The sequence below is a fragment of the Lissotriton helveticus genome, chromosome 2_1 (assembly GCF_964261635.1).
Source record: "Lissotriton helveticus chromosome 2_1, aLisHel1.1, whole genome shotgun sequence".
In the NCBI taxonomy this organism is placed as follows: Eukaryota; Metazoa; Chordata; class Amphibia; order Caudata; family Salamandridae; genus Lissotriton; species Lissotriton helveticus.
The window spans coordinates 339995977-340016021 of NC_136059.1; positions in this window are offsets into that span (position 1 = coordinate 339995977).

The window sequence follows — 20045 nt, forward strand, 5'->3', positions numbered from 1 at the left end:
AATGATGTGCTTTTCCTTTTGCAGTGGAAACGCCTCAGGGGGGGCAGGTCCAAATTATTCTTTCTAGTGCGGGGCTACCATAAACACCACTTTGAAAGGGGAATTAGAAGACGGTGGTCATCCAGGGCAATCTTCACCCGGCTTGACTTTAGGGAAGGGGACCACAGCAGCGCAGGCTCTCACAGGAGTTCACTCACCACCTTTCCCTCTGGCAAAGTCGGTGGTCCCTCAGCAGCCTGGCAGTCTTAAGTTCTGCAGGTAGGGGGGAATAGAGGTTGGTCACTCTTCCCCACAGCAGGGCCAGATCAGCAGGTAAGAGGGCAGATTTTATCTCACCAGGCAGCAGCCCCTAAGAACCATCAATCTGGTCAGTTGGACCAACCCCCTCACGCAGCAGTCTACACTCCAGCCGGTTCCTCAGATTGGACAAAATTGCCGACCAGAGCCCTCCCTTATATAGACTAGCCCCAAGTCACTAGAGTGGACCGGAAGATTCTGGAACCCTACAATGCTTTTCTATGGACCAGGGCTCTGAGGTAAATTTTAACCAGGCCACCATTTTAAAAGAGCGCACCTGCACCTCAGCACTGAGTAGCAGTGTTGAGGCACCCGGAGTCCTAAGGCCAAACAAAAACAAATGGCGGGAAAAATAAAAGTGAGAGGGAAACCACCCAAAAGGCTGACAGGTCTAACCAAGAGTAGTACATCTAACCCCTCCAAAGTCCAACGCTTTCCTTGCTTTTCCTTACGTTGGATTTGGAATAGTAAATCTCACCTCGCCAAATTCCAGAACTTTCTCTACTGTTATCTAAGGGCCTTATTATGAGTAAGGATGGGCGTCAAACTCCGCTCCGCAAGCGGAATTAACAGAGTTTTAGCTACTCCGTGCTTCGCTCGGAACGCAGAGTAGCAAGAACTCCGTCAACCACTGGCGGAGCGGAGTTTACTGGCGCCCATCACTCACCCCGAAGCATTTCCATATTGCTTACGTTCTCAGAAATCTTCCATGAACTAAATTAAAGTTCTCTTACTGACTAGTCAAAGTCCTTTACTGTGAACAACCAGCAGGTGTCGCTTTCACAGCAGTATCTGCTCTAATCCTGTGTCAAGACGGGCTTGACGCTCTATTCAATTCATGTCATTTGCATCCTAAGTGGTGAAAAAAACGGCAGCAGATATTGCACTGCACTGTGTGCTGCATGTTACATACATTGCATGCTGTTTGGCATTGCTTGCACACTGTCAGGATTCAGATTTCCCTCGCGCCTACCTAATGCCGAAAACTACAACTCCCATGAGCCTTCACTGAGGGAGGTACTTATTGACCTCACGCGCTGAAGCGAATGCGCGTAATTCTGTTTGTTTCCTGCTTCCTGGGTTGTTGTCAGTGCGTCCAGTTCTCTAGTCCCCCGTTGGCTTCCTGCAAGAGAGGATCCTTTCCTGTCTTGGTCTCCTTCGTTCACCGTGGTTGGTGAGTTACACTGAGCGGCTGCGCCCTCCTTCTGGTAACGGAACGCTGTGTGTCGGCTGACCAGGCGTTACCGGTTACTCTTAGTTTCTCTTGCTGCTGCCTTTCCTGCAGAGTTCTTCCAGGGCGGCTGCGCCTTGGGGATTAACGGAACGCGGTGTGTCGGCTGGCCACGCGTTACCGTTTGGTACTCTCAATCAATCAATCAATCAGGTCATTTGTAAAGCGCACTACTCACCCGTAGGGTCTCAAGGCGCTGGGAGGGGGGGGGGGTGCCGCTACTGCTCGAACAGCCAGGTCTTGAGCTTCTTCCTGAAGGAGAGGTGGTCTTGGGTCAGGCGCAGATTGGTCGGAAGTGAGTCATCTGTTGGATTATGTTGCGGAACATAGTGGTATATCTACATGTTGCCGTGACGTCGGAAGCTTCATTCCTGATTGCGGAACGCAGTGAGTGTTCAGCCACGCGTTACCGTGTATGATTAATCATATCTACGTTTGTAGCGGAGTAAGGTGTGTTTGGGGACCACTTACTGCCGTGAATCTGTGGAAGTTCTATCTTTACATTGGTACAGCGGAGAATTGTGGTGACTACTACGTTCTGCCGTGTGTAAGACATACTTCATTGGATTATACCTACATATCCTTTATCCTAGACGGAATATGGCTATGCAATATTCCAGGAACTTGGAACCTTAATACTGTCAAAAGATTACTGGAGGTCTTTTGTTCTTGCTGAACTCCTTATGGTTATAGAAAGCCAGAAAGTCTCAACTATTATTGAATACAGAAGTTTCTTGTTCAAGAGTAGAGAACTGGGCTGATTTGTTTATTTTGTTTCTTTTCTTGATCTGCTGAATGCTGGCTGGCTCCTTGTTTACGGTGTGTTTATGGGTCATCAGACTATTTCCTCATAGCGAGAATTTATGAGAGTAGCTGTTTCACTTATATGCCTTGTATAACATTGTATTCTGTTCTTGTGTCATTTCAGAGCCTTTGTCCCAGCAGATCCTTCCCCTTCCCTTTTTTCCCTCGCCTAATGGTTCGAACTCCCTGTATTCTAAAATCAGGGTGTTGGTAACATTTGGAGGTGGACCCCTAATAGCAACAACCGGATCCTGTGGAGTGTAATCTTGACACACACAGCAGCAGGCACTGCGCCTCAGATGTTGTCAATGACAGTAATGCCTTCAGCTGAACTGTCGAACTGCAGCAGGCACTGGGTGCGCTGTACTCTATGCTGCAGCACTGCCATTGGACAGTGCTTTGCTGTCTGTGCCTTACTGGTTACGGGGAGGCACTCTGTACTGTTGCTGTTGTATAGCTGGTCAGCACGCTTAGACGGGACTTGGCAAATTAAATGAGTAATCATAATAGACATCTGCAGACTCACTTCATGTCTAATGAGAATTTCTGTAGCGCACTATATTAGGATTGGCTCATCACCGGATGTCTATTTCCAGTTCACATTTGGGCAGAGGCAGGGGGGCCTAATTGATATAATTTTTGATAAAATTGTCCAAAAACCCCTATAATCTCCATAGGTTTGGTTCCATACTGCCCTTCGCTGTTCTTTATTTTAGTAATATTGTTTCTAGATATCTTCTGCCTTTTCCAAAGGGCCTGCCAATTCTCCATATTTGTACATCTCCCTTTGGTGTGTCTGATATGTCTGAGCCACTTGCACCTGAAAATAGCTATTTATTTCTGACATAGCTATTTTCGCCATGACCTCGCTGGATGTCTCCTGCCCTCCCTGACAAATCAGTTTTGTATGATCTAGCTCCAGTTGTGTCAGCTATACAATTAGGGAGCTAACCTAATTTATTTGCTTCTTACACTGCTGGCCAACATAGCTTATAACTTCCCACCCTCAGACCATCTTTAAATGCGTCCCACACTATAGTACGTGAGGCCCTATATTGAGTCATATAAAAAAACTCTCTTACCCACTTTTTTGTATAGCAAAGGAATTCCTCGTCTGCTAGCAATTTCTTGTCGAATGACCAGCAGCGCTGCATCCCCTCTATTCCTGGTCGTGTTATTTCCAGCAGCAGTGGGTTATGATCCCAAAAAAGATGGGGCAGTTTAGTTATCTCCACCTCATCAAGTACCCAAGTAGGGATCAAAAAATAATCTAAGCGAACATATATTAGGGGGGGTGTGAAAAGTAGGTGTATCCGGTGTCTATAACATTCTTATGTGCCCAGACATCCAACAACCTGTGGCTCCCCTTAAGAGTGTTTAGTGCTCTATATACCTGAGGTTTCCTCCCGTTGTATTGCAGCCCATCATCCTGAGAGATCCCCAGGTGGATATTAAAATCCCCCCATATTAATAATGAGGTCAGCCAGGAGGCGAGCTCCATCTAAAGATCCTCCCAAATTTTGGGGTTGTCTTGGTTTGAGAAATATATAGTGCCCATCGTCACCCCCATATTTAATGTAGCTATTGCCCAACGTCCCCACTTATCTGGCATTGTGCGCTTGACTATCCCAGCATGATGTCTTAAGTATATGGCGACTCCTCTTATCGTCGCGGTTTGTGAAGAGCATACTACCAGCTCGTAGCCCCTTATCTGAAGGACGCCTTTATTAATCAATGGGATACGTGTCTCCTGAAGACAGATTAATAAATCTTAAAATCTCGTATGCCTTGGCCCTTTTCTTTTTATCGTTCAGCCCCCCTCCCCCCCCACATTCGCTGAACAAATCCTCAGCTTATCCATAGCTTGCTATAGGGACCATCCACCTGCATTGTATAGTTCTTGGATTTCCATCTGTTTTCACCATTTCTGCATTTCTTTTGTGGCTTTTTCCCCCCTTAGTGCCCCTCTTAGCTCCCTCTAGAGTCGTGATCACCTCCCTCAACCCCCAATGCCCACCACCAAACCCCTAGCCCTCCTCACCCTCCCTCCCTTTTCCTTTCCCCTTGAAGCTTCCAGACTGATGGTCTGGTAAGAGATGAGGCAGCCCTGCAGCGTGATCAGTGAGCAACCCTTCCTTAGATCCATTAAACTTTCAACAGAGTAACAGAAAAGTCCTTCCCAAATTAGTAACCTATCCAATTTTATGTAATAGGAAGAGGACAGAAGCAGAAGGAAGAAAATAAGTACGAAGAGAGAGATGGAAGAAAAGACATACGCACTATGATTAGACCATTTCTCTGTAAGCCTCTTTTCTGTCCTAATCTATTCCTAATCACATCTCTTATCCACCAAGACGACGCAAACATATCTTGAGACTCCTATTTTCCCTGAGACCTTCCATTAAGTTCGCACAGGAATTCTTTGGCTTTAATCTCAGATGTAAAGGAATGGGTCCTGTCCCCTACTACCACCTTTAGTTTGGCTGAATTCATCAGGTAAGCCTGTGCACCTTTTGCATGGAATGAGTTGATAATCTGCCGCAGTCTCTACCGTCTTCAACTGTGACATGACAAAAGTCATGCTGGGTAAAAAACTCAATACCACCTATCTTGCGTCTGCTTTCTGTTATAGCTTTCTCGAAGATGACCCACCTGAGAAGATTAATCCCAAAGTAGACTAGCACGGATCTGGGTCTTGCATCCGCTCCAGCAGGCTGTCTCAGTGTCATGGAGACCCAGTGGGCCAGTTGAAGTTTTTGAGCCCAGTTCCACCCTTCTACATTGGGAAATGCCTTTCCTAATAGCTCCACCATATAGAGCCGCATGTCTGTGCCTTCTTTGTCTTTTGGAATACCCAGGAATCACAAGTTGCTCCTGCATTGGCAGTTTTCTTGATCCGCCAACTTCCATTTCATATCTACTAGTCTGGCTTTGTGCGATTCGGTCTGGCTCTGTGTTATCATAATATCAGTCTTGAGATTCCTAATTCGTATCTCAAACCCAGTCAGTCGGTCCAAGATCTCATTACATACTTTACCAACTTTCCATACTGACCCCTGCTCCTTACGAATAGCTGCCTGGGAGCGTCTGCTAACCTGCCTTGTTTCTTCCAGGTGTGCCATGACAGATTGCAGGATAGCATCCAAAGTCGTAATAGGTGTGCCTTCAGAATCCGGTGCTTTGCCTCCGCATCCCCCATTAGATGATTTGATGGTGAGGAATCCCAATTAAGGTATTTTCCTTTTTTTCACCTAAATTGACCTGAGAGTCCTATTGCCCTGCTAACTTTGGGCATGGTGCAGGAGAATCCATTCCGCTAGTATCTGGTAAACTTTCACTCTCACTTTCGCTCAAGCTTGATAAGGATACAGAATCCGCCATTGACCCCCTATCATCTCATAGCGAGTAGGAGTAATCCGTTACCTCTATGTCAGTATCCTTCATGTATTACCTTTTTCCCTGTTAGGTTTTGACTTCTCACAACTTATTTCCCCCAAAGTTTTGCCATGTGTTATCTTGGACCAACTTTGCTGAAAGTCTCCAGAGGGGTTTTTCGTATGGCCCGATTGAGCTTCTCCCTCCCCGCCTGCATTCCTCTTGATTGCACTTACAGGGTGTGTATTGTTTCTAGAATGGGTGTTCATACACCCAGCTTGATCTTCCTTGCCCCTTTCATTCTCTGCCCCCTCCATATCACCTGCATTCACGATCATTGCCTCATTTTCCCCTACACAGTCACCCCATGTCTGTGGGGAGCTGGTCCCTCCGGAGCTGAGCACTACGTGTTCAGTCGCTGGCATTTTGGCTGTGTACCTACCCCCACGTTTTTATTTATCTGCAGGGTTGCTATCGTTGCTGTATCCCTCATTTGTGCATCCTCCGTTCCTCCTTGCTCAAAAGTTCTGGTGCCAGAACCCAGTACTGTTTGTCCTGCTTGTATCTTGGAGCCCCCAAGTCGCTCCACGGTTGTCGGTCCGGGCGCTGGCTCTCCCTTCCCTTTCCTGTCCAGAGCCTCGTCATTCCGGGTCACAGTCTGCCCTCGGTGCCTGGGTTGTCGAGGCGCTCCTCCTGTCCCAGTGCAGAGCTCCGATGTAGAGCAGGTATGTAGCCAAGCCGCACTCAGTGCCAGGCTGCCGCTGGCCGGAGTCGTCATCATCTTTCCGCGGATTGCTGGCTGTCCTTACGGCTTCATCCTGTCCCGATGCTGTGCTTCCAATCGCAGCAGCCGGAGCCGCTCAGCGTACCTTAAATCCGTTGGCAGGTTAGTAAGAGTTCCTGCTATTTAGCCACTATACTGCAGGTGGGGGTACAATTGTTAGTCTTCTCCTTGAGCAGTTTCAGCAAGGAATTCAGGGTCTCTAACAGCATCCTCATTATAATGCCGGGTAGGTCATTTCGGGGAGCCTCACTAGATCAAGGGGGCTTGTGCTATGAGCGATCGCCTATCCGACCACCATCTTGCTTCCTCCAGCTACACTCCTCGAAATGGAAGCAGAATTTATGCTCAATGAGGTAGTGTCTGCTTTATGTTCTCTATCTTCTGAGAAGACCTCATGCCCGGATAAAAAATCCCAATTGAGCTATATAAGATACTTCAACATGATTTAGCCCCACTATTGCATGCTCTTTTTTTAGATGTACAGTACCGTGGAATTCCACCTACTTCTTGGCATGGAATAGACAAAGTAATTTTTGCTAAGAAGGGGAAACCACTGGAGCTGCCAGCCTCGTATCGCCCTATCTCTCTGACAAATTCCGACCCCAAAATGTATTCCAAAACTTTAGCTAACTGGTTGCAGAGGGTCATAGCCAAATGGCAACATGAATTTATACTAGGCTGGGGAACCACAGACCAAGTGAGACGGGTGATCCCACTATTGGATATAGCAGAGGTAAGAGGAAACAAAATGGCTGTGATCCTCTTGGACGCTGAGAAAGCTTTCAACCGCGTGGCATGGCAATCTCTCTGGGAAACCTTATCAGAGAGAGGGTTTGGCCCACAAATAATTACAGCTATTTGGGCGATGTACTACAGACCCTATGCAAGGCTGGAGGTGATGGGGAACACATCGGGGAGAATCGAGGTGACCAGGGGGACAATACAGGGTTGCCCGTGCGCCCCAATTCTCTTTGCCATATATTTAGATCCCTTTATCAACAAGATACTTCTGAACACCGTAATCAAACCTATAACAACTAATTGGTATGAGACCAAGGTTTTGACCTATGCGAGTGATATCGCTAATATTACATCTGAGCCAGAGACAGCAATAAAAGAAATTGAGAATGTGGCGTAGGAGTATGGGAGCAGGTTGATACCTGTTGAACAAGGGGAAGACACAGATAATTAGTTCACGGCAATGTACTATACAAAACCAGCTTCAGACTTAGTCAGCAATGTGCTTGGGGGTCAGGATAAGCTCAAACATGGATGTGATATGGCATAGCAACCTAGACACAGTGTTGGACGATTAAGGCACAGAGTTGAAGCTTTAGAATAAACTGCATTTAACAATATTAGGCAGGGTTAATGTACTGAAAGTGAAAGTATTTTCCTAGAGAGTTATATTTATTCTGCTCCATCCCCTTAGAATTGACCTATACCTTAATACAGAAAATGAATACAATGTTTTCAAGCTTTATATGGCATTACTAAAAAAGTAAACAGGCCTTGGAAACGCGAACACTCCTGCAAGAAAAGGGGAGGGTGGGCTGCTCCCAATTTGTTGTTCTATTACTGGGCAGCTGCCCTGCAGCAGATGGGCACTGTGTTGACGACAGGCAGATCGAGGAGCGAGGATGATCTACCTTCCATTCATCACGTAGCTGTTGGTAAAGAGGTGACAGGGCTTTTTCTCAGGCAGCTGGAGCCCAGTTTTTGTAAAAGAACGCAATTTAAATGTTTAAAGGCAGCCTGGAAGATCTGGGGTGAAGTCACCAGAATACTGAAAATCCCAAAATAGAATGGATATACGCCTTTATGGCGCTACATCCGGAGATGTATGATGGGTGCGGGCTGGAATAGAAAGGATATATCTATATTAATAATGTAATTTACATTTACAGAGATCATCCCCTTTTCAGAAGTAGTACAAAATTTGGGGATAGATAACAGGACACAATTCAATTACATCCAGATCAGAGGGTGAGGAGATTGATCTAGACATGTCAATGGAAATTTTTCTATCTGCAAACTTAGAGGCTCAACATTATAAGACCCTGTTTAATCTGTATTATACCCCTGCGAAACTCTATGAGTGGGGGAAACAGGAAAATGATAAATGTCCAAGGTGCCAAAATGGCCCTGCGGATAGTATACAAATGTTCTATGCATGTAGTAAACTGGCGTCCCTTAAAACTGGCATAGAATTTTTTTGGCAACAAGCAATTAATAGGGTGATTACCATCAGTCCAGGGCTGATGTTACTTGGTTATGATACCCGAACTGGTCTACTAACATCACAAAGGGGTTTTGTATTTATCACAATAGCCGTAGCTAAATTACTTATAGCTACGGCATGGAAAGATGTCGAACCCCCCACATACTCAGCATGGCTTCATTCTTGCTAAGCATCCATATTCAGGAAACAGTATTATATAAAAACAAGGGCCTGCGGGCTAGGGAAAAAGGTCATAAACTCTGGGCATCCGTGACCATGTGGATTAGCAAAACAATAGGATGAAGAGGCCAACATAAATATAGCGGCTGTGATATAATTGAGAGAAACATCTGCTACACAGAGGATTGATGAAATCTTTGATGAAATTATTGAAACTATTTTGTTTTTTCTACGATTGTACAGTTCATGAAATTGGTCAGCCTGACAAGTTGTTTTTTTTCTCTTCTTCTGCTTGTTATAGGTAAAGCTGTAATCTGTTTTCGATGAAATTACTGATGAAAGTATTGGAATTGGAATGTATTTATACTTTTGTACCTTCTGGCTAGAATAAAAAATAAAAATAAAAAAATAAAAGATTAGGATTGGCTGTGATGCTACCAATTCTCCAATCCTAGGTCAATTTACATAGTACAAGTTTCTTCCATGCTCAGATCTTTGCTATCCTGAGACCCGGAAGTGTTGAAATTTAAGGACAGGTCACAGAAGTTGCGGGCGAAACACAACCTTATTCTAGGGGGTGCAGTGATTGATACATTATTTAGCCCTTCAGAAGAGCTGCAGTGCACAGTCAGTGTATGTAAGTTTGATTGAATCATAAACGCACAGCAGGACCTTCCTGCATAGGAAGTCGTGACTGAGAGCCAGAGCCCACCAAGAAAAGAACAGGGCAGCCTTCTCGATCCACAAGATAAATGCAGTCTCTCTATATCAGGAAGATGCCGGAGAAGTGCTGCTCTGCCTGCGAGAAGCAGTTTACTCTATGCCTGAACCACAGCAACTGAGGAGTTGTGCCTCTATTTGAGGGTGCAGGGCTTTCAGGACTTCAAGGGGTTGTCACAGGTGAGCAGATTGAGGGGGCAGTGAGGGCTCATATCTGTTCTGAATTCTGATGTAATCTGATAGTTGGGTTTGTGTGTCTTATTTGTTTCAGTCAGTCATTCACACACCAGGACGTAAAATTGGAGTCAGGCAGAGACAGTCTTCTTGTTGTCACACACAGTTTTGAAGGGGAGAGATCGCAACGACTTCACACTTAAGAATTGGTTGAGAAGAGGGGAATACTGCAATACTTTGCCCGCATGCGGAACTCCGCGGAATTCGGCGGAGTTTTTCGGCAACTCCGTGGAATTCCGTGGAGAGAGATTCAGCGTGCTCCGCCCAGGGTTAATTATGAGTATGTCGGTGTGGGATTGGACTGACCCTCCCCCGCTCAGCCAAACCCATGTACAAACTGCCCATCTAATTATGATTTTTCTCTTGGTGGGCTATTTTTGGCATTCCCAGAGATGTGCCTATGAAATAGGCACCTCAGTGGGAATGTCAAAGCCTGTACCTGCACGCCATGAACTATTGTAGTTCATGCCGTGCAGATACTAGTGTGCATGCATGCAGTGGGGCACATGTTGTGCTCCCCTATGTATATTCACATGGTGTGAAGAACCAGGGGGCCCTCTAGGGCCTCGTTTGTTTACGCACTGCTACACTTTTCATGGCAGTCGCACCACCATGAAAAGTGTGGCATGAGGAAGCTCGTAATATGCTTAGTGGGCCTGCTGCTGCCGCCCCGAGCATATTGCTGCCTCAATACCACCGTGCATTTAAGATGTAATCAGGGATGTCACTGCCCATGTCTTGAGTGATGTAATATGTCAGGTCATAAGCAATGCATTGCGGGGGCGTAGGTTATTGTTAGCTCAGGTAACTATTACTGCTGAAATTCACTGGTTTTGTACTAGAGAAATCTGAGCCTACTATAACATTCCGCAAACCTTTGGCTTTTTTAGTGAATTTCTAAGGATTTTCAAAATCTAATTCCTAACTATAACATCCATGTAACCTTTGTTTTTTTAAGTGAATTTCTAATGTTTTTTTTTTAACTGGTTGTCACATTTGCAGAGTGGTGGAGAAACTCGGCCGGGCCTCCGACCAGCTCTCAGGAATCCCACTGTAAGGAAATTACTAGAGGTAACAGGAGAACTTCTTGGCCCCCATGGTCCCTCAGCATCCAAAAGGACTTCATCCCCCAACCAGTATTGCACCAGGAGGTGCATTTGCAGAGTGGTGGAGAAAGGGGCATGGCCTCCGACAACCTCTCTGCAATCCTGCTATAATGAACTTATTGGAGGTAACAGAAGGCGTAGTTGGCCACAAGGATCCTCAGCAGCCATGGGTACTTCATCCCCCATCAGTTGTGAACCAGGAGGTGCATTCGCAGTGAGGTAGAGAAAGGTGGTTGGTCAATAGCACCCTTCTCCTTGACGCTGGATTCCCTGGGAAAGGTCACCAGTGACTTTTGTGCTGATAATATGGGGTCAGCTTCCCTTACAATAGTGGGGGACACATTTAAAACATTTATAAGAGGTGTTTTGCAAAAACATAGGGTGTGCCACGAACAAGACAGAGATAGTGAATTGCAATGTCCTAGGGCAGGAAATTGGGGTGCTGGAGTCTGACCTGCAGGCGCAAATATTCAATAGGGTAGAGAACAAGTGAGAAAGAGGTTAGAGGATGCCCAGCTAAATTACAAACTTAAGTTGGATAGGAAATGCAGTGATAGGTGGCAAGCCAATAGTATGAAGGTCTTTGAATATGGGGAGTGACCTAAAGCACTCCTGGGTTGGAAATCCAGATCAGAGAGGTTGCGGAACAATATTAAGGAGTTAATCATTAACTCCCAGGGTGATGTGTCTAGAAATGCAGGGGAGCTGCAAGAACATCTAGTCTCCCTTTTTTCTGCATTATACACCAAGGAGATCGCCCTGAAATTGGAAGATGTTAGGGGTGGCTCTGGGATAGATATGGGCAAGGCCTTTGAACAGGTTTGCTGGGTGTGTTTGTAGGAGGTCCTGGTAGTACAAGGGTTTAGCTCATGTTTTATCATGACTCTACAGAGATTATATGAAAATTGGACAGTGCAAATCCTATATATTGGATCTCTGACAGAGAGTTTTAGGATTACTCGGGGTACGAGGCAGGGATGTCACCTTTTGTTTGCTATTTATATAGAGCCTTTCATTCAGCTTCTTAGAAAAGACCCCCAGGTAATCCCTATTTCTTCACAACAACTAAGAACCAAGATAAGGCTGTATGCAGACGATTTAATAATTTATACATCTGACCCTTTTCAGACTATACCTAGGGTAGGAAAGTTGGCAGAATAATTTGGGGCAGTATGTGCTGGAATATCACCAATTGGGGTCAGGAGGCAAGTGAGTTGAGGTATTTGGGCATCTCAGTAGTCCATACACTGGGGGTGGTTCCAGCACATACTCTAAAGCGGGTAGCAAAGGATATAGATAAGCTTCTTATAAGGTGGAGGAACATGCCATTGTGATTTTTGGACTGGAGAACCTGATTAAAATGACGGTTCTACATAAATTGACTTAACGCTTTAACTGTATTCCCCTTGAGCTTCCTAAAAAAGAGATGGGAAGAATATACAGTAAAATTACTAGCTTTATCTGGGCCTCAGGGGGAGCTAGGCTCTCTTGGAAAAAGTTAAGGAGGAGTTTGAAAAAAAGGGGCTCTGCATTACCGGATATAACCCTCTATTGTATGGCTTTTTTTCAATTTAAGAGTTGTAGGATGCTCCTTGGGGCTTCGGATAGCTCAACATGGGGACGGATTCTAACAGAAATGGTGATAGGGCTGGAATCTACAGGCTTTTTAAATACATCCGGGGCACCAAAGTTTTTTAAGAAGGTGCATCTAGAAGTCCTGAAAGCTGCACTATGCCTTTGGTACAGGGTCAGAGAGATTCTTGGCATCAGGTACCACTGTGATTTTTCCCCGGATTAGGATTACCCGGGTACTCTAGAATGTTTATGGGATAGGCTGAGCCTTCCTCTGAGGGAGGCAGGGATAGCCAGCTGGGGGGATCTTTTTACAGTGCAATGGATTTTACACTGGCAAGTACTCAAGGTGAAGACTGCGGGCTCCTTGTCTAGATATAAGTACATACAGCTCACCTCTTGGTATATAAGCACTATTTCGGAGATAGGCAGGGCCTGGAAGTAGAGACACTTTTGAAAGATATGCAGCCTTTAAGTAAGGAGGTCTCTACATGGTACTAGAAGCTCCTGACCACTAAGGATGGATCTTTGGAGGTACCTGGTTGGATGTAGAAGGGAGTAATTCCAGAATCCGAGCTCCATATCTATGGCAAATTTCGTTAAGCCTGTTATACTCTATGGTAAAGCCAGGCAATTTAAAAAAGAACAATTATTTTACTAATAGAATATATTGAACAACCCAGAGGCTAGCTAGATTTGTCCAGTCATTGATCCCAAAATGTAACAGATGAAGACATCCTTGGTCTCAGAATTGAGATGATGCCGGTGCTGATGTGAATGAGTGTGGAAACAGAGTCACTTAGACTTTTGGGCAGGAAGCAGATGGGGCTGCTCTTCTATCTTGTGCTCCTGGCAAGAGGAGAGATTTGCTAAATTTGTCTGAATGATGCGCCCCCTCACTCAGAGGACTGGCTTGGAGCTGTACGTCGGTTATGCACGATGGACTTCGGTTTGCTCCCCTGATATAGCAAATACTATCTGGATAGACTTCCAAAGAAGGAGTGGTGAGTCGGAACCGGAGATCGGAGTAGTCCTTTGATTGCACCTAAGCACCAAAATACGGGTATTAAGCCCTGCTGTGGTTGGGATGCTGTCTGTGCAGAAGGTGCGAGGGCGGTTCCCACTGGGTCACTCGAGATTGCAACAGCTGGAGGACAAAAAAAAAATAGAAACATTTATTTATACATTTCTACATAATTTTCCAGCAGTTTAGGGAGAACTGCACATATTGTAAAAAACGTTTTAGCGTAGTCATTTGTAGGTATTACTGCAGGACTGTGGAGATCTTTTTGTGCATATTTAATTATGTTAAGAAATAGAAAATACTCCAGTACACTTTATTTGTAAAAAATAGTGTATTACAGTGTACTTTACATTTTTTATTGTTTTCTGAAAATATGTTTTATAAGTAGTTTAGTACTTGCGAGAAAGTACTGTGGTTCTCTGTACATTTATTTAAATATATAGAAGCGTATTAACATTTTCCCCTACCTATTACCACTTTAGTAAAGTAGGTAATAGGTAGGGGAAAATATCCAGCCAAATATCACCTATATCTGAAGGCGTAATGCAGAAGACAGTCAAAGTGCGCCTAGGAACAACATGGCTGCTTTTGCATTTTGTGAAAGCAGTCATTGGCCAATTACATAATGACTTGCCATCTCTATTTACAGAGGAACATCTGCGAAATACTATGAAATCTTGCAAATATACAGCTACTGCAGATATCACAAAGTTAAAATAGCTCATAAATTAAAAATAAACTTACTGTACTTACCTGTAGTACTGAAAAGGATCATATACACACAATGATGTGTAATGCTGCCAAGTTATATTCAAATCCATCAAGCTGTTTACGCGCTACACATGAGTACAAAGTCTATGGGAAATACATTGGTGCCCAACTGTGTTTTGGTACCCCCTTTTTTCTTTGCACCCCTTGATGAATCTGAGCAAAACTTTCCATATTCTGCCAATGTAGAAAGAGGAATAGGTCTGCTAGGTTTTGTGGAGATTTGTCAAATTTGTGAAAAGTTATTAAAGGTGAAAAATGTGAGGAATTCCTATCTCTGATAACCCTAACTATAACTAAGTAAAATATATAAAACAAGTTGATTTTGCTGCCCATGTGTGTGCATCCTCATTCTTGAACACAGTGGTATGTGGTTTATTGACTAATATGGGCTCTTCTTGCCCAGTCGAGGATGCACCTTTGCGTTTTGCTCTGCGCCATTGCTCTACTATTTAAATATATGTATATGAATATTTCGATATACTTAACTTTTTATGGAAAATATTCTGCTCCACAATATTTTTGAAACAATATGTTGGTAGTTACATATATAGAGCCTGATTCTCATACTGCACTTTATGGTACATTTTGTAGTACTACAAAGCGTTCTACAAATTTCTATTCACAGTCTACGTGCAGAATTTATGCCTCCACCGGTCCTATATTTTTCTGTGTGGTGTTCTGCTCCCAGATTGCAGAGTCTCTGCACACAAAAGTAAATGTGGGAGGGACAGGCGAAGTGGGTGGAAAAGGAGAAAGGCGAACTACTAAAGAGGAGCGAAAGAGGGAGGAGTAAGGAGTGATTTTGGCACTGGCAGGTAGGGGTTTAAAGAGGAATATCAACCACCCACGACATGGCAAGAGTATTGAGATTCACAAACTGAACATCTATATTTACTACAGCCTAAATTTAAACAACAGCAGTAAGTAAAGTACCACACATGCAAAAACCACTGCAACAGGATTCCTTAGGATATGGAGCCACACACTTCACCAATAAAAAACCTACCAATATATTTCTATACTTTTGTAATCAGTAGTCGTACAACAATGTTATTTTATAACTAAATAAATGTAAAACATTTTAATTATTGTAATCACCCTTTAAATGTACATTTAGCATTAAAAAACATCAATGTGCAATTATTTATAGACAATGCTAAACTCAGTAGAAAATTGGAAATGCACAGTCAAATAGTTTGAAGAAATTAAACTTAAAAATGTTATAAGTCTGTTATTGTGAAAGGTAAACTTTTAAAATACTGAACTCTGTTTTCAACACTTGTGACCCATCTGTTAATGTATTTAGGCCCAGATTGATCAAACTGTCGTGCTACGCAATGATGCTAGATACCTTGCTGTGCTGTGTGAAAAGGAGAGAGCAGGAATGCGCCACATTTAGCATTATATGGACACATTCCTGTGGTCTCCTTGCGCTGGAGCACAATGTGCTGCCTTACGCCAACACTGGTACCCCTGCACCATGGTGGAAGGGTGCTTGCATTGTAGGCAGGAAGGGACACATTCCTGCACAAAAACACAGCTCTGAGGCTTTTTCCTCTTTCTATGTGTGCTGCAGAATACAGCACACATAGAAAGAGTAAATAATGAGGAGAAAGAGGAGAAGTAAATATATTTCTCCTCATTATACCTACCCTAGGAAACGTTTGACAGGCTTAACAGTCATGGTAAATCTGAGAATGTGCCAAAATCTATGGTGGATATGTGGGAACACCCATGCTCCACCTATAGAACGCCTCAATGGTGCAGAATAATGTAAAGCAGCCACGTGAGCTGCCTTGCGTTACTCAAGATTTACCAAGCACCACAGGTAAGTCTGACTTTAGTATTGCATTCTCCTTGTATTACCTTGAGTGACGCAAGGGCAACACAACACTATGATACATATGCCCCTTAGTGTTTTCCTTCAACTCCACCACCCATCTTCACCAGATTTGGATTACACCAGGAACCAATCACATACAGATTGAGCACAAAAAAGGATCTTGCACAAACAAACCCTTTCCTGTCTTCACTATGTTGTGGAGGAGAACTGAGAGGATTTTTATTTAAAGAATCAACATCTTTGGGATGTCCAGGGAAGCAGATATTTCCAGATATTGCTTCACATCTATCATTTTAGACATGGTTGCTGTGTAGAAATAGGAGCTTGATTCAGCTACCGGTCGCTCCCAAGCTATCCCTTCTGAAGTGAAAGCAGTAGCTGCACTACATTTCTTTGCTTCTGGATCTTTCCAGAGGGTGTCCTGTGATACTGGTAGCACTGGCAAGCCAATCCTGATGCATGCATCCGGTTCTAAGATGCATCTACAGAAGAGCTGATCAGTTTATTGCTATGTCACAGTCACTGGATGAAAGGCAAAGATTAGCTCAGCTTTTTAACTTGTTTGGTCACTTCCTTTGTGTGCTAGGTATCACTGACTGTGCTCATATGGCACTTTGAACACCTCACCACATCGTACACCTTTTCAGCAACAGACTCCGCTGACACTCTATACATGTGCAAGTTGTCTGTGATGCTTGGGGCTGCTTCACAGATGCACATCCTTCCTTTCCTGAAAGTTGTCACTACAGCTTTATTTTCTGTTAATCACATTTAGCACGTTGTATGGTTGCTGGTGCTTTTGGTGACATGTGGCTTCTTGATGAGGAATATTGCCCCATAAAGGGCCAGCATTATTTATTTGGTGGCTTTTTAACAATGAATACCACACAATCAACACAACTGACTCTGACACACACTTACATGTAGTTAGGAATGCAAAATGTACTTATAGTAGAACAGAGTGGCCTTTAAAAATATTTATTGTTCCTTTGGTTGATGCTGGTTATGCTCTCTCTCCCCATCTCCTCACACCCTTCTGTCGTCCAACCACAGTATTTCAGAGGATGTACAATGTTGCCACATGTGCCTTAGGCGAAACACAAAATCAATGTTTGAGTATGTAAAGTCAAAGCACAACTCCAGCCAGTGTGAAGCATTTTAAGATAACGAAAGCTTCACTGAGAAGTCTACACATAGTTGGGAAGGAACCTGCTAGGAAGGCCTTTCAAAGAGGCACAGTGCTAATACACAACCTAAAGCAATACATCATATGTAGTGATAACGTTAAAGGTGTATACAACCAGCTTTTGAAAGAGCAGCAAACAGTGACAGCAAATTACAAGATAAGAGTGCGATCAAAAGCGCTGTGAGGCAGAGATTAACCAGGTGTTAGACAAGACAAAGGGATGCTTAAAACCAAGGCAATCCAGATACATGAAATGGTCATCTGCTTACCAGAACCCATTACTGAGAGTCATCATACAACCTCGCTGGGTAAAGAAGTGCCCACCACCAAGGCTGCCAGGTAGCGGCTCAGAACAACCCCAGGAAAGTGAGTGTCTCCCAAGGGGACCAAGAGAGAGGTCAAAGTTCCACAAACTACTCCTGTCAGAGACCAGCACAGGGCCATAGAGATGGTATGGATGAAGCAGGTCCTAGCAGACAGTGTCGAAGAGAACTCCACCCTCAGTGGCAGCCAATCTCATAAATGATTACAATGCTACCACCTTCCTTAAACACCACCACCATTCGATACTGCAAAAAAGCCCAATATTGGTGACAAACTGACTGTTTGAATAGAGACATTTGATGATTTAATTAATATCATAGAAGAAGCAGATAAAAAGAAGATTATCAAATACCTTAAGAACCTTGCTGGCGAAGGTGTATAAAAAAAAGTCAGAAAATGCTGCTAGCTGACGAACTTACATACTGTCTGATCAAAGTAGCCTAAATCTCAAGTTCAATCCAATGCCAAATGTTGATTAAGAAAGATACATTTTCAGTCAAGAACGACTGGAAGTTGGTGAAACCACTGACACATTTGTTGAGAGACTGGATACGCTCATCAAACACTGTAAGTTCAATTAATTTAATGATGAGGAAGATATGCGTCTCAAAGTTATTGAAGAATGCCTGTCAGATTCATTCAGATGATGAATGCTGAGAGAAACTCTTAGTCTGAAGTTCTCATGGCTGCCAGAGCTGAGGAGCATACTGATCAACAAGCTGCTGACATGGAGACCATAGGTGCCCAGAGTAAGTCAGTCATGAACATAGTAAGTTATCCAAAGCACAAGACAGGGACAGAAAGTGATGTCTCTACGGAAAAAGATGTTGTGTTTCAGTTGTGAATTTTCATTTCCACCATTGGACAGATTTGAAAAGGCTGTAGGAAGGAGAACCATTTTTGAACGTTTCAGAAGCAACGTTCAACGCACATCCCACAAGGCCAAGCAACAACACCAGCAGAAGCAAGTCAACACCAAACAAAGTCGCTCATCATCTAAATCATTGTCAAAAGCTTCTTCAGTATAAGGTGAAAGTGAAGAAGATGGCTGTGAAATGTTGATGTTTACCTCAGAAAAATATGTGTAAGTTGGACTGGCTGAATGTGAAGACAAATGCAGGACAAAGAAAAGTCACCATGAAAAAGCACCAAAGTCATTCAAACATTGTCTGAGGATTACACTAAAAGTAAACAGTTGCTCAATACCTTGTTTTATTGACCGTGGAGCGTTGATAAACATTATGCCTGAGGAGAAACAGGGAACTATCTCATTTGCCACGACTTATGCTACCAAAAACTGTATACATGGGCTGCATCAACACCATTAAAAAGTCTAGGTACATTTGTAGCAATGATGAAACACCAGAAAACAAAAGTACAAGCACCCATTCATGTATTTCAAGGTACGCCATCAAGTGCCTGTTTGCTCAACTTCAGCACAGCTGCTGATATGGGACTGACATCAGTGAACTATGACATGAAATAATAAGTCAGTTCCCTTTGTTGTTTCATGGGTTTGGAAAACTTCAGACTATCAAAGTACAATGACACATTAATGAGGATTCAGTCCTATTGCTCAAAGACACAGATAAATTGCATTTCATTTACAGGAAGCTGTTGAAAAAGAACTTGAATTCTTACTCAAACATGATTGAATGATGCAAAAGTCTTCTCTCGCCTTGATTTGTGAAAGGATATCATCAGTTGGAACTCAAGGTGAGTTGCAAGTACAGTAGAACCTTTTCTTCAGATGTTGAATTGTTCAGTTACAAAAGACTAAGTTTTTGTGTGTTTTCAGCTGCAGAGCTGCTTCAAGATGTCATTTGAAGTATCAGAAAGCCTGTCATGAATGCTTTCAATTTTAATGGTGACATACTGGTTTTCAGAGCTACACAGAAGGAGCAAGATAAAGCTCTCATGCAGGTGTGTTGTTTGCTTGCTGATGCAGGTTTAATGCTGAATGCTGAGAAATGTGAGTTTTATAGAACAAAGCTAAAATTCTTTGGCCATATATTTTTCTGATGGGGGCATGACACCAGATCCAGCTAAAGTGCAAGAGTTATTAACTGGCAGCCCCCGCAAGATGTTTCCATGTTATGTTCACTCCTTGGCATGGTCAGCAACTGTTCTAGATAGATACAAGCCTCTGCCACTGTAAGCTCACCCTTAAGAAACCTGATGAACAATAATGTTTCATTTAATTGGTCACATGAATTCAAGCAAAGCTTTAAGAAAATCAAACAAGCTATTGAGAACGCTACTGAAATGGCATACTTTAATACAAAGCTTCAGCCAAGGTTGTTGTTGAAGTTAGCCCTGTCAGGTTAGGCACAATCCTTATGCAGTGGACACCCAAATGCTCAAAGAGATATT